The sequence below is a fragment of the Arachis ipaensis genome, chromosome B9, assembly GCF_059453495.1.
Source record: "Arachis ipaensis isolate K30076 ecotype BB chromosome B9, ASM5945349v1, whole genome shotgun sequence".
In the NCBI taxonomy this organism is placed as follows: Eukaryota; Viridiplantae; Streptophyta; class Magnoliopsida; order Fabales; family Fabaceae; genus Arachis; species Arachis ipaensis.
In genome coordinates, this window is record NC_142444.1 from 58611380 (window position 1) to 58624600 (window position 13221).

Consider the following 13221-nt stretch of genomic DNA (forward strand, 5'->3'; position numbering starts at 1 on the left):
TAATGAGATTTTAGCAGCTTGTACCCCATAGATTCCCAGTTTCTCTATTACAGAGAGGGGCATGAGGTTTATCCCTGAACCAAAGTCACACAGAGCCTTAAAGATCATGGTGCCTATAGTACAAGGTATTATGAACTTTCCAGGATCCTGTCTCTTCTGAGGCAATGTCAGTTGATCCAGATTACTTAGTTCATTGGTGAACAAGGGAGGTTCATCTTCCCAAGTATCAATGCCAAATAATTTGGCATTTAGCTTCATGATTGCACCAAGGAACTTGGCAGCTTGCTCTTCAGTAACATCCTCATTCTCTTCAGAAAAGGAATACTCATCAGAGCTCATGAATGGCATAAGGAGGTTCAATGGAATCTCTATGGTCTCTAGATGAGCCTCAGAGTCCTTTGGTTCCTCAGAGGGAAGCTCCTTATTGATCACTGGACATCCCAGGAGGTCTTTCTCCTTGGGATTCACGTCCTCTCCTTCCCTTACAGGTTCGGCCATGGTGCTTATGTCAATGGCCTTGCACTCTCCTTTTGGATTCTCTTCTGTATTGCTTGGGAGAGTACTAGGAGGGATTTCAGTGATCCTTTTACTCAGCTGGCCCACTTGTGCTTCCAAATTTCTAATGGAAGACCTTGTTTCATTCATGAAACTTACAGTGGCCTTGGATAGATCAGAGACTAAGTTTGCTAAATTAGAGGTATTTTGTTCAGAGTTCTCTGTCTGTTGCTGAGTGGATGATGGAAAAGGTTTATTATTGTTAAACCTGTTTCTTCCACCATTATTAAAGCCTTGTTGAGGCCTTTGATCCTTCCATGAGAGATTTGGATGATTTCTCCATGATGGATTATAGGTGTTTCCATATGGTTCACCCATGTAATTTACCTCTGCTATTGCAGGGTTCTCAGGATCATAAGCTTCTTCTTCATGAGAAGCCTCTTGAGTACTGTTGGATGCAGCTTGCATTCCATTCAGACTCTGAGAAATCATATTGACTTGTTGAGTCAATATTTTGTTCTGAGCTAATATGGCATTCAGAGTATCAACTTCAAGAACTCCCTTCTTCTGAGGCGTCCCATTACTCACAGGATTCCTCTCAGAAGTGTACATGAACTGGTTATTAGCAACCATGTCAATGAGTTCTTGAGCTTCTGCAGGCGTTTTCTTTAGGTGAATGGATCCACCTGCGGAAGTATCCAATGACATCTTTGATAGCTCAGATAAACCATCATAGAATATATCTAGGATGGTCCATTCTGAAAGCATGTCAGAAGGACACTTTTTGGTCAGCTGTTTGTATCTTTCCCAAGCTTCATAGAGGGATTCATCTTCTTTTTGTTTGAAGGTTTGAACATCAGCTCTAAGCTTGCTCAGCTTTTGAGGAGGAAAGAACTTGGCTAAGAAAGCCGTGACCAGCTTATCCCAAGAGTTCAGGCTGTCTTTGGGTTGAGAGTCCAACCATATTCTAGCTCTGTCTCTTACAGCAAAAAGGGAAAAGCATGAGCCTGTAGACTTCAGGATCTACTCCATTAGTCTTAACAGTATCACATATCTGCAAGAATTCAGTTAAGAACTGAAAAGGATCTTCAGATGGAAGTCCATAAAACTTGCAGTTCTGCTGCATCAGAGAAACTAGCTGAGATTTCAGCTCAAAGTTGTTTGCTCCAATGGCAGGTATGGAGATGCTTCTTCCATGTAAATTGGAATTAGGTGCAGTAAAGTCACCAAGCATCCTCCTTGCATTATTGTTGTTGGGTTCGGCTGCCATCTCCTTTACTTGTTCGAAATTTTCAATAAGGTTGTCTCTGGATTATTGTAATTTAGCTTCTCTTAGTTTCCTCTTCAGAGTCCTTTCAGGTTCTGGATCAGCTTCAACAAGAATGCCTTTTTCTTTGTTCCTGCTCATAAGAAAGAGAAGAGAACAAGAAAAGAAGAGGAATCCTCTATGTCATAGTAAAGAGGTTCCTTATTGTTAGTAGTAGAAGAAAAAAGAATAGGGGTGAGGGAGAAGAATTTTCGAAAAATATTTTTGAAAAAGAGTTAGTGATTTTCGAAAATAGTTTTTGAAAAAGGTTAGTAATTTTTTTTTTCGAAAATTAAAATAAAAAATTAAAATAATTTGTTAATTAAAAAGAAATTTTGAAAAAGAGGGGAAGATATTTTCGAAAATTAGAGAGAGAGAGTTAGTTAGGTAGTTTTGAAAAAGATAGGAAACAAACAAAAAGTTAGCTAGTTAGTTGAAACAAATTTTGAAAATCAATTTTGAAAAGATAAGGAGATAAGAAGTTAGAAAAGATATTTTAAAATCAAAAAAATTTTTTTTTTTGAAAAAGATAAGATAAGAAGATATTTTTGAAAAGATATGATTGAAATTAATTTTGAAAAAGATTTGATTTTTAAAATCACAATTAATGACTTGATTCGCAAGAAATCACAAGATATGATTCTAGAACTTAAAGTTTGAATCTTTCTTAACAAGCAAGTAACAAACTTGAAATTTTTGAATCAAAACATTAATTGTTATTGTTATTTTTGAAAATTTGAGTTAAAATTAAAAAAAAAAGATTTTTTGAAAAATATTTTTAGAGTTTTCAAAAATAACTAAGAAAAATGAAAAAGATTTGATTTTTGAAAAAGATAAGATTTTTAAATTGAAAATTTGATTTGACTCATAAGAAACAACTTGATTTTTAAATTTTTTTGAAAAAGTCAAATCTAATTTTCGAAATTTATGAGAGAAAAGAGGGAAAGATATATTTTTTTGATTTTTGAATTTTTAATGATGAGAGAGAAAAACATGAAAATGATGCAATGCATGAAAATTTTTAGATCAAAACAATGAATGCATGCAAGAATGCTATGAATGTCAAGATGAACACCAATAATACTTTGAATGTCATGATGAACACCAAGAACATATTTTTGAAAAATTTTTAATGCAAAGAAAACATGCAAGACACCAAACTTAGAAATCTTTCATGCTTAGACACTAAGATTTCAAGAATGCATATGAAAAACAAGAAAAGACACAAAACATGCAAATGCAAAGATCAAACAAGAAGACTTACCAAGAACAACTTGAAGATCATGAAGAACACTATGAATGCATGAATTTTTGAAAAATGCAAGATGAGTATGCAATTGACACCAAACTTATAACATGACTCAAGACTCAAACAAGAAACACAAAAAATATTTTTGATTTTTATGATTTTCTAATTTTTTTGTATTATTATTTTTTTTTTCAAAAATTATTTGAAAAAAAAAAAGGATTCCAAAATTTTTAATATGAATTCCAGGAATCTTATGCTCTTTTAGTCTAAAGCTCCAATCAAAGGGTCAGGCATGGCATAATAGCCAACCAAGCTTTAGCATGTAACAGGTAGATCATGAATAGCAGTAGGTGGATTAGCACCAACTAGCTTGCTCTTGATAACAATTTGGAAGCCTCAGTCCAAAGGAATTTAGACATGGCTTTACAGCCAGCCAGGCTTCGCATGCTTCATGAAACACTAGAATTCATTCTTAAAAATTTTGAATAAAATTATAAAATTTTTGAAAACACATTTTTTTTTAAAAATTTTTTCGAAAACAAAGGAGAAAATTTTGAAAGATTTTTGAAAATTTTTTGAAAAGAAAACAAAAAGAAAATTACCTAATCTGAGCAACAAGATTAACCGTTAGTTGTCCAAACTCGAACAATCCCCGGCAACGGCGCCAAAAACTTGGTGTTGTTGCCGGATCAAACTTGGCACTGATGTTACCGGACCAAAAGCTTGCCGAAAACTCGAACAATCCCGGCAACGGCGCCAAAAACTTGGTATGCGAAATTGTTACTCAGGTTGTGAATTATTATTCGAAATTGATTCCCTGGCAATGGCACCAAAAACGGATGCACAGAACCATGGTCTAAACATATCTTCACAACTTCGCATAACTAACCAGCAAGTGCACTGGGTCGTCCAAGTAATACCTTACGTGAGTAAGGGTCGAATCCCACGGAGATTGTTGGTATGAAGCAAGCTATGGTCACCTTGTAAATCTCAGTCAGGCGGATATAAAATAGTTATATAGTTTTCGAAATTTAATAATAAAAGAAGGATAGAAATACTTATGTAAATCATTGGTGAGAATTTCAGATAAGCGTATGGAGATGCAATCGTTCCTCTGAACCTCCGCTTTCCTGCTGTCTTCATCCAATCAGTCTTACTCCTTTCTATGGCTGGCTTTATGCAAGGGCATCACCGTTGTCAGTGGCTACATCCCCTCCTCTTGTGAAAATGGTCCAAGATGCCCTGTCACGGCACGGCTAATCATCTGAGGTTCCCGATCATGCTGGAATAGGATTCACCCGCCTTTTGCGTCTGTCACTACGCCCAGCACTCGTGAGTTTGAAGCTCGTCACAGTCATTCAATCATTGAATTCTACTCGGAATACCACAGACAAGGTTTAGACTTTCCGGATTCTCTTGAATGCCACCATCATTCTAGCTTACACCACGAAGATTCCGATTAAGAGATCTAAGAGACACTCATTCAATCTAAGGTAGAATGGAAGTGGTTGTCAGGCACGCGTTCATAAGGAATGATGATGATTGTCACATTTATCACATTTAGGTTGAAGTGCGAATGAATATCTTAGAAGTGAAATAAGATGAATTGAATAGAAAACAATAGTACTTTGCATTAATCTTTGAGGAACAGCAGAGCTCCACACCTTAATCTATGGAGTGTAGAAACTCTACCGTTAAAAATACATAAGTGAAAGGTCCAGGCATGGCTGAATGGCCAGCCCCCTAAAACGTGATCACAGGATCAGAATACAATCCAGGATTCAAAGATAAAACTCAGGATGTCGAATACAATAGTAAAAAGTCCTATTTATAATAAACTAGCTACTAGGGTTTACAGAAGTAAGTAATTGATGCATAAATCCACTTCCGGGGTCCACTTGGTGTGTGCTTGGGCTGAGCTTGAATGTTACACGTGCAGAGGCTCTTTCTGGAGTTGAACGCCAGGTTGTAACGTATTTCTGGCGTTCAACTCTGGGTTGTGACTTGTTTCTGGCGTTTAACTCCAGACAGCAGCGTAGAACTGGTGTTCAACGCCCTTTTAAGTCATCTAAACTCAGCCAAAGTATGGACTATTATACATTTCTGGAAATCCCTAGATGTCTACTTTCCAACGCAATTGGAAGCGCGCCATTTTGAGTTTTGTAGCTCCAGAAAATCCATTTTGAGTGCAGGGAGATCAGAATCCAACAACATCAGCAGTCCTTCTTCAACCTCTGAATCTGATTTTTGCTCAAGTCCCTCAATTTCAGCCAGAAAATACCTGAAATCACAGAAAAATACACAAACTCATAGTAAAGTCTAGAAATGTGAATTTAACATAAAAACTAATGAAAACATCCCTAAAAGTAACTAGATCCTACTAAAAACATACTAAAAACAATGCCAAAAAGCGTATAAATTATCCGCTCATCATACATCAACCCAAATTCAGGAAACTGCGGCAACAGCATTCTAAAGCCAACAATCCATGCTAACAATTTTGAGTTGAAACCTCAACTCATCACACTTGTCCAGAATAATTGTTCATATGGTGGACGTGCCCAAGAGGACCCAAACCAACATCTCACTACATTCTTGAGGATTTGTGACACTGTAAAGTCCAATGGCGTACACCCTGACACGTACAAACTACTTTTGTTCCCTTTTTCTCTTAGAGATAAGGCATCAAAATGGTTGGAAGAATTTTCCAAGGAGAGCTTAACAACTTGGTGGTGCACGAATTGTGAATCACACTTTTCACAACTCGTACCACTAACCAGCAAGTGCACTGGGTCGTCCAAGTAATACCTTACGTGAGTAAGGGTCGAATCCCACGGAGATTGTTGGTTTGAAGCAATCTATGGTTATCTTGTAAATCTTAGTTAGGAAGTCAATTGTGTTGATTAGTTGAATTGCGAATAAACAAGAGAGCATGGATTAAAGGTTACTTGTTATGCAGTAATGGAGAATATGTTGGAGTTTTGGAGATGCTTTGTCTTCTGAATCTCTGCTTTTCTCTGTCTTCTGATTCACGCACACACGTCCTCCTATGGCAAGCTGTGTGTTGGTGGATCACCGTTGTCAATGGCTACCATCTATCCTTCCAGTGAAAACTACGCTCACACGCTCTGTCACAGCACGGCTAATCACCGGTTGGTTCTCGATCCGGTTGGAATAGAATCCCTTGATTCTTTTGCGTCTGTCACTAACGCCCAGCCTTCATGAGTTTGAAGCTCGTCACAGTCATTCGATCATCGAATCCTACTCGGAATACCACAGACAAGGTTTAGACTTTTCGGATTCTCATGAATGCCGCCATCAATTCTAGCTTATACCACGAAGATTCTGATTAAGAGATCTAAGAGATACTCATTCAATCTGATATAGAACGGAGGTGGTTGTCAGGCACACGTTCATGGGTTGAGAATGGTGATGAGTGTCATGGAGCATCACCTTCATCACAGTTAAGCGCGAATGAACATCTTAGATAGGAACAAGCGTGTTTGAATGGAAAACAGAAATACTTGCATTAATTCATCGAGACACAACAGAGCTCCTCACCCCCCAACAATGGAGTTTAGAGACTCATGCCACCACAGAGTACCAAGTTCAGATCTAAAATGTCATGAGATACAAAATAAGTCTCTAAAAGTTGTTTAAATACTAAACTAGTAGCCTAGGTTTACAGAAAATGAGTAAACTATGATAGATGGTGTAGAGATCCACTTCTGGGGCCCACTTGGTGTGTGCTGGGGCTGAGACTTAAGCAATTCACGTGATAAGGCTGTTTTGGGCATTCAACGCCAGGTTTGGATCCATTTCTGGCGTTGAACTCCAACTTTTGATCCTTTTTTGGCGCTGGACGCCAGAATTGGGCAGAGAACTGGCGTTGAACGCCAGTTTACGTCATCTATCCTTGATCAAAGTATGGACGATTATATATTGCTGGAAAGACCTGGATGTCTACTTTCCAACGCAATTGGAAGCGCGCCATTTCGAGTTCTGTAGCTCCAGAAAATCCACTTTGAGTGCAGGGAGGTCAGAATCCAACAGCATCAGCAGTCCTTTTTCAGCCTGAATCAGATTTTTGCTTAGCTCCCTCAATTTCAGCCAGAAAAATACCTGAAATTACAGAAAAACACACACTCATAGTAAAGTCCATAAATATGAATTTTTCCTAAAAACTAATGGAAATAAACTAAAAACTAACTAAAACATACTAAAAATTATATGAAATTAACCCCAAAAAGCGTATAAAATATCCGCTCATCACAACACCAAACTTAAACTGTTGCTTGTCCTCAAGCAACTAGACAAATAAAATAGAAGACTAATAGGTTGAAAAGCAATAATATCTCAGAGTTTTTGAGTGAAGCTCAGATTCTAATTAGATGAGCGGGACTAGTAGCTTTTTGCTTCCGAACAGTTTTGGCATCTCACTTTATCCATTGAAGCTCAGAGTGATTGGCATCTATAGGAACTTAGAATTCAGATAATGTTATTGATTCTCCTATTTCAGTATGATGATCCTTGAACACAGCTATTTCATGAGTCTTGGCCGTGGCCCTAAGCACTTTGTTTTCCAGTATTACCACCGGATACATAAATGCCACAGACACATAGTTGGGTGAACCTTTTAGATTGTGACTCAGCTTTGCTAAAGTACCCAATTAGAGGTGTCCAGAGTTCTTAAGCACACTCTTCTTTTTGCTTTGGACCTTGACTTTAACCGCTCAGTCTCAAGTTTTTACTTGACACCTTCACGCCACAAGCACATGGTTAGGGACAGCTTGGTTTAGCCGCTTAGGCCAGGATTTTATTCCCTTAGGCCCTCCTATCCACTGATTCTCAAAGCCTTGGGATCCTTTTTATTACCCTTGCCTTTTGGTTTTAAGGGCTACTGGCTTTTTGCTCTTGCCTTTTTGGTTTTAAGAGCTTTGGCTTTTTATGCTTGCTTTCTTTTTTTTTTTTTTCTGCAAGCTTTGTTCTTTGCTGCTTTTTCTTGCTTCAAGAATTATTTTTATGATTTTTCAGATTATCAATAACATGTATCATGTTCATCATTCTTTCAAGAGCCAACATATTTAACAGTCTTAAACAACAAATTCAAAAGACATATGCACTGTTCAAGCATTCATTCAGAAGACAGAAAGCATTGCCACCACATGTAACTAATTAGAATTTTTCTTATTAAAAACTCGAAATTTATTGCCTCTTATTCAAAAGATCTACTATTTTATTCATGTTTGCTGATGATGAGAAAAATAGACTATAACTTAATTGGAGATAAAATCAAAATAGATACTAGTGATCATATAGTAAAGGCACAAACATAATTAAACTTGAAGTGTAGTAAACGAAAAACAGGAAGATAAGAACAAGGAGATTAAGGAATGGGTCCACCTTAATGAGGGTGGCATCTTCCTCTTCTTGAAGAACCAATGGTGCTCTTGATCTCCTCTATATCTCTTCCTCATAGCTCTTTGATCTGCAGTCAATTGCTCTACCACTGAATTATGGAAAAACAAAAGCAATGCTTTTACCACACCAAACTTAAAAGGTTTGCGCGTCCTCGAGCAAAAGAAGAAAGAAGTGGAGAAGATGGAGGAGATGGAAGTGTGTGAATAGGTGGGTTTGGGAGGGAGATGGTTTGAATTTGAATGGTGAGGTAGGTGGGGATCCTGTGGGGTCCACAGATCCAGTGGGGTCAAGGATTTAGCATCCCTGCTCCAATTAGGCGTACAAAATGCACTTACTGTGCAATCCTGGCGTTTAACGCCAGACTGCTGCCTATTTCTGGCGTTAAACGCCCAAATGTAGCCTGTTTCTGGCGTTCAACGCCAGACTGATGCTTTTTTCTGGCGTTAAACACCAGCTTGGTGCTTGTTTCTGGCGTTAAACACCAGACAGATGCTTGTTTCTGGCGCCTAAACGCCAGAATGATCTTCCTCCAGGGTGTGCTGTTTTTCATTCTATTTTTGATTTTCCATTTGTTTTTGTGACTTCACATGATCATCAACCTAAAGAAAACATAAAATAGCAATGGAAAATAAATAGATGTAATTAAATAACATTGGGTTGCCTCCCAACAAGCGCTTCTTTAATGTCAATAGATTGACAGTGAGCTCTCATGGAGGCTCACAGATAATCAGAGCAATGTTGGGACCTCCCAACACCAAACTTAGAGTTTGGCTGTGGCCTCCCAACACCAAACTTAGAGTTTGACTGTGGGGGCTTTGGTTGACTCTGCAGTGAGAGAAGCTTTTCATGCTTCCTCTCCATGGTTACAGAAGGAGAACCTTGTGTCTTATGGTTTGCAATGTCTTCAAACCACAGAGCTTCCTGAATAGCAAACAATTGCTCATCCGGAAAGGTTTCAGAGATCTCAGTAGGAGGGAGGGATGCTCCTGCTACTGGTTCTATCCGGGACAGGTGATCAGCTACTTGATTCTCTGTCCCTTTTCTGTCTCTTATTTCTATATCAAACTCTTGCAGAAGCAACACCCATCTTATGAGCCTGGGCTTTGAATCCTGCTTTGTGAGTAGATATTTAAGAGCAGCATGGTCAGTGTACACAATCACTTTTGATCCTACTAAGTAGGATCTAAACTTGTCAATGGCATAAACCACTGCAAGTAATTCTTTTTCTGTGGTTGTGTAATTTTTCTGGGCATCATTTAAAACACTGCTAGCATAATAAATGACATCCAGAAGCTTGTTATGCCTCTGTCCTAGTACCACACCAATGGTATGGGCACTGGCATCACACATTAGTTCGAATGGTGATGTCCAGTCTGGTGCAGAAATAACTGGTACTGTAACTAGCTTAGCTTTCAGGGTCTCAAACGCCTGCAGACACTTTGTGTCAAACACAAATGGCGTTTCAGCAGCTAGCAGATTGCTCAAAGGTTTTGCAATTTTTGAAAAATCCTTTATAAACCTCCTATAGAATCCTGCATGCCCCAGAAAGCTTCTGATTGCCTTAACATTGGCAGGTGGTGGTAATTCTTCAATTACTTCAACTTTAGCTTGATCTACCACTATTCCCTTGTTTGAAATTTTATGCCCAAGGACAATCCCTTCAGTCACCATAAAGTGACATTTTTCCCAGTTTAAAACTAGGTTGGTCTCTTGGCATCTTTTCAGAACAAGTGCTAAATGGTTAAGGCAGGAGCCGAATGAGTCTCCAAATACTGAAAAGTCATCCATGAAGACTTCCAGAAACTTCTCTACCATATCAGAGAAGATAGAGAGCATGCACCTCTGAAAGGTTGCAGGTGCATTACACAGACCAAAAGGCATCCTTCTGTAGGCAAACACTCCAGAAGGACATGTGAATGCTGTTTTCTCTTGGTCCTAAGGATCCACTGCAATTTGGTTGTAACCTGAATAGCCATCCAAAAAGCAGTAATATTCATGACCTGCTAGCCTCTCTAGCATCTGGTCGATGAATGGTAAAGGAAAATGATCCTTCCTGGTGGCTGTATTGAGCCTTCTATAGTCAATACACATACGCCACCCTGTAACTGTTCTTGTAGGAACCAGTTCATTCTTTTTATTATGAACCACTGTCATTCCTCCCTTCTTAGGGACAACATGGATAGGGCTCACCCAGGGGCTATCAGAAATAGGATAGATAATCCCAGCCTCTAGTAACTTAGTAACCTCTTTCTGCACCACCTCCTTCATGGCGGGATTTAGCCGCCTCTGTCGTTGAACCACTGGCTTAGCATCATCCTCTAATAGGATCTTGTGCATGCATCTGGCTGGGCTAATGCCCTTAAGATCACTTATGGACCACCCAAGAGCTGTCTTGTGTGTCCTTAGCACCTGAATTAGTGCTTTCTCTTCCTGTGGCCCTAAAGCAGAGCTTATGATTACAGGAAAAGTGTCACCTTCTCCCAGAAATGCATATTTCAGGGATGGTGGTAGTGGTTTGAGCTCGGGTTTAGGAGGTTTCTCCTCTTCCTGAGGAGTTTTCAGAAGTTCTTTTATTTCTTCTAGTTCCTCCAGATCAGGCTGAACATCTTTAAAAATGTCCTCTAGCTCTGATTCGAGACTCTCAGTCATATGGACCTCTTCCACCAGGGAGTCAATAATGTCAACACCCAGGCAGTCGTCTGATGTGTCTGGATGTTGCATAGCTTTGACAACATTCAACTTAAACTCATCCTCATTGACTCTCAGGGTTATCTCCCCTTTTTGGACGTCAATTAGGGTTCGTCCAGTTGCTAGGAATGGTCTTCCTAGAATGAGGGTTGCACTCTTGTGCTCCTCCATTTCCAGCACTACAAAGTCAGTAGGGAAGGCAAATGGCCCAACCTTGACAATCATGTCCTCAATTATGCCTGATGGGTATTTAATGGAGCCATCAGCAAGTTGAAGACAGATCCGGGTTGGTTTGACCTCTTCAGTCAAGCCAAGCTTTCTGATAGTGGATGCAGGGATTAGGTTGATGCTTGCCCCAAGATCACATAGAGCTGTCTTGGTGCAGTTACCCTCTAATATGCATGGTATCATAAAGCTCCCGGGATCTTTAAGCTTTTCTGGGAAGCTTTTCAGAATGACTGCACTGCATTCTTCAGTGAGGAGAACTCTTTCAGTTTCTCTCCAATCCTTCTTATGACTCAAGATATCTTTCATGAACTTGGCATAAGAGGGTATTTGCTCAAGTGCCTCTGCAAACGGAATCTTTATTTTAAGAGTCCTGAGATAATCTGCAAAGCGAGCAAATTGCTTATCCTGCTCCTCTTTCTGAAGTTTTTGAGGATAAGGTATCTTGGCTTTATATTCCTCAACCTTAGTTGCTGCAGGTTTATTGCCTACAGAAGTGGTTGAAGAAGCCTTTTTAGAGGGGTTGTTATCAGCATTTGTGTGTGTCTGATCCCTCACTGGCAATTGAGTGCCAGAGTTAGAAACTGGAGTGACGTTAGATGCCAACTCCTGGTCTGTTCCTGGCGTCTGAACGCCAGAACTGTGCCTATTTTGGGCGTTCAACGCCAGATCCTGCCCATTTTGGGCGTTCAACGCCAGATCCTTGCCCGTTTCTGGCGTTGAACGCCAGTCCTGCCTTGTTTTTGGCGTTGAACGCGAGTTCTGAGCATGGTCTAGGCGTTCAGTGCCAGCCTTCCACCCAAATTCTGGCGTTTTAACGCCATAATTATTTTTCCACGGGCTCTTACTATCCTCAGATGGATTTTGGGTGGTTTGCTCATTTCTTGGCTTCCTGCTGCCTTGAGGTGGGATATTTAATGTTTTTCCACTTCTTAATTGAACTGCTTGGCATTCTTCTGTTATTTATTTTAACAGCTGCTTCTTTGTTTGCTTCAATTGTTCTTCCATATTTATATTAGCCATCCTTGTCTCTTGTAGTCTGTCTTTAAGTTCGGCTAACTCCTGTGTTAGAAAGTCCAATTGCTGATTGAATTCAGCAGCTTGTTCAGCAGGACTAAACTCAGCAGTTACTGTTTTAACCTCTTCTTTCATGGAAGGGTCACTGCTTAGGTACAGATGCTGATTTCTGGTAACTGTATCAATGAGCTCTTGAGCTTCTTCAATTGTCTTTCTCATGTGGATAGATCCACCAGCTGAGTAGTCTAGAGAGATTTGAGCTCTTTCTGTAAGCCCATAATAGAAGATGTCTAACTGAACCCACTCTGAAAACATTTTAGAGGGGCATTTTCGTAGCATCTCTCTGTATCTCTCCCAGGCATCATAAAGAGATTCATTATCTCCTTGTTTAAAGCCTTGGATGTCCAGCCTTAGCTGTGTCATCCGTTTTCGAGGAAAGTATTGATTCAGGAATTTTTCTGTCAGCTGTCTCCATGTCCTTATGCTGGCCTTAGGTTGGTTATTTAACCACCTCTTAGCTTGGTCTTTTATAGCAAATGGAAACAGTAATAATCTGTAGACATCCTGATCTACTTCCTTATCATGTACTGTGTCAGCAATCTGTAAAAACTGTGCCAGAAACTCTGTAGGTTCTTCCTGTGGAAGACCGGAATACTGGCAACTTTGCTGCACCATGATAATGAGCTGAGGATTCAACTCAAAGCTACTGACTCCAATGGAGGGTATGCAGATACTACTCCCATATGAAGCAGTAGAGGGGTTAGCATATGACCCTAGAGTCCTCCTGGACTGTTCATTTCCACTTAGGTCCATGATGGAG

The 13221-nt window shown here is 39.6% G+C and overlaps 1 non-coding gene across 1 annotated transcript; it reads left to right on the forward strand.

The window, feature by feature from the left end:
- Positions 1 to 1257: 1257 nt before the first annotated feature.
- Positions 1258 to 1365, forward strand: LOC148544781 (small nucleolar RNA R71). Its single transcript, XR_015901762.1, has one exon. It is a non-coding gene; the product is annotated as a small nucleolar RNA R71 (small nucleolar RNA).
- Positions 1366 to 13221: the final 11856 nt, after the last annotated feature.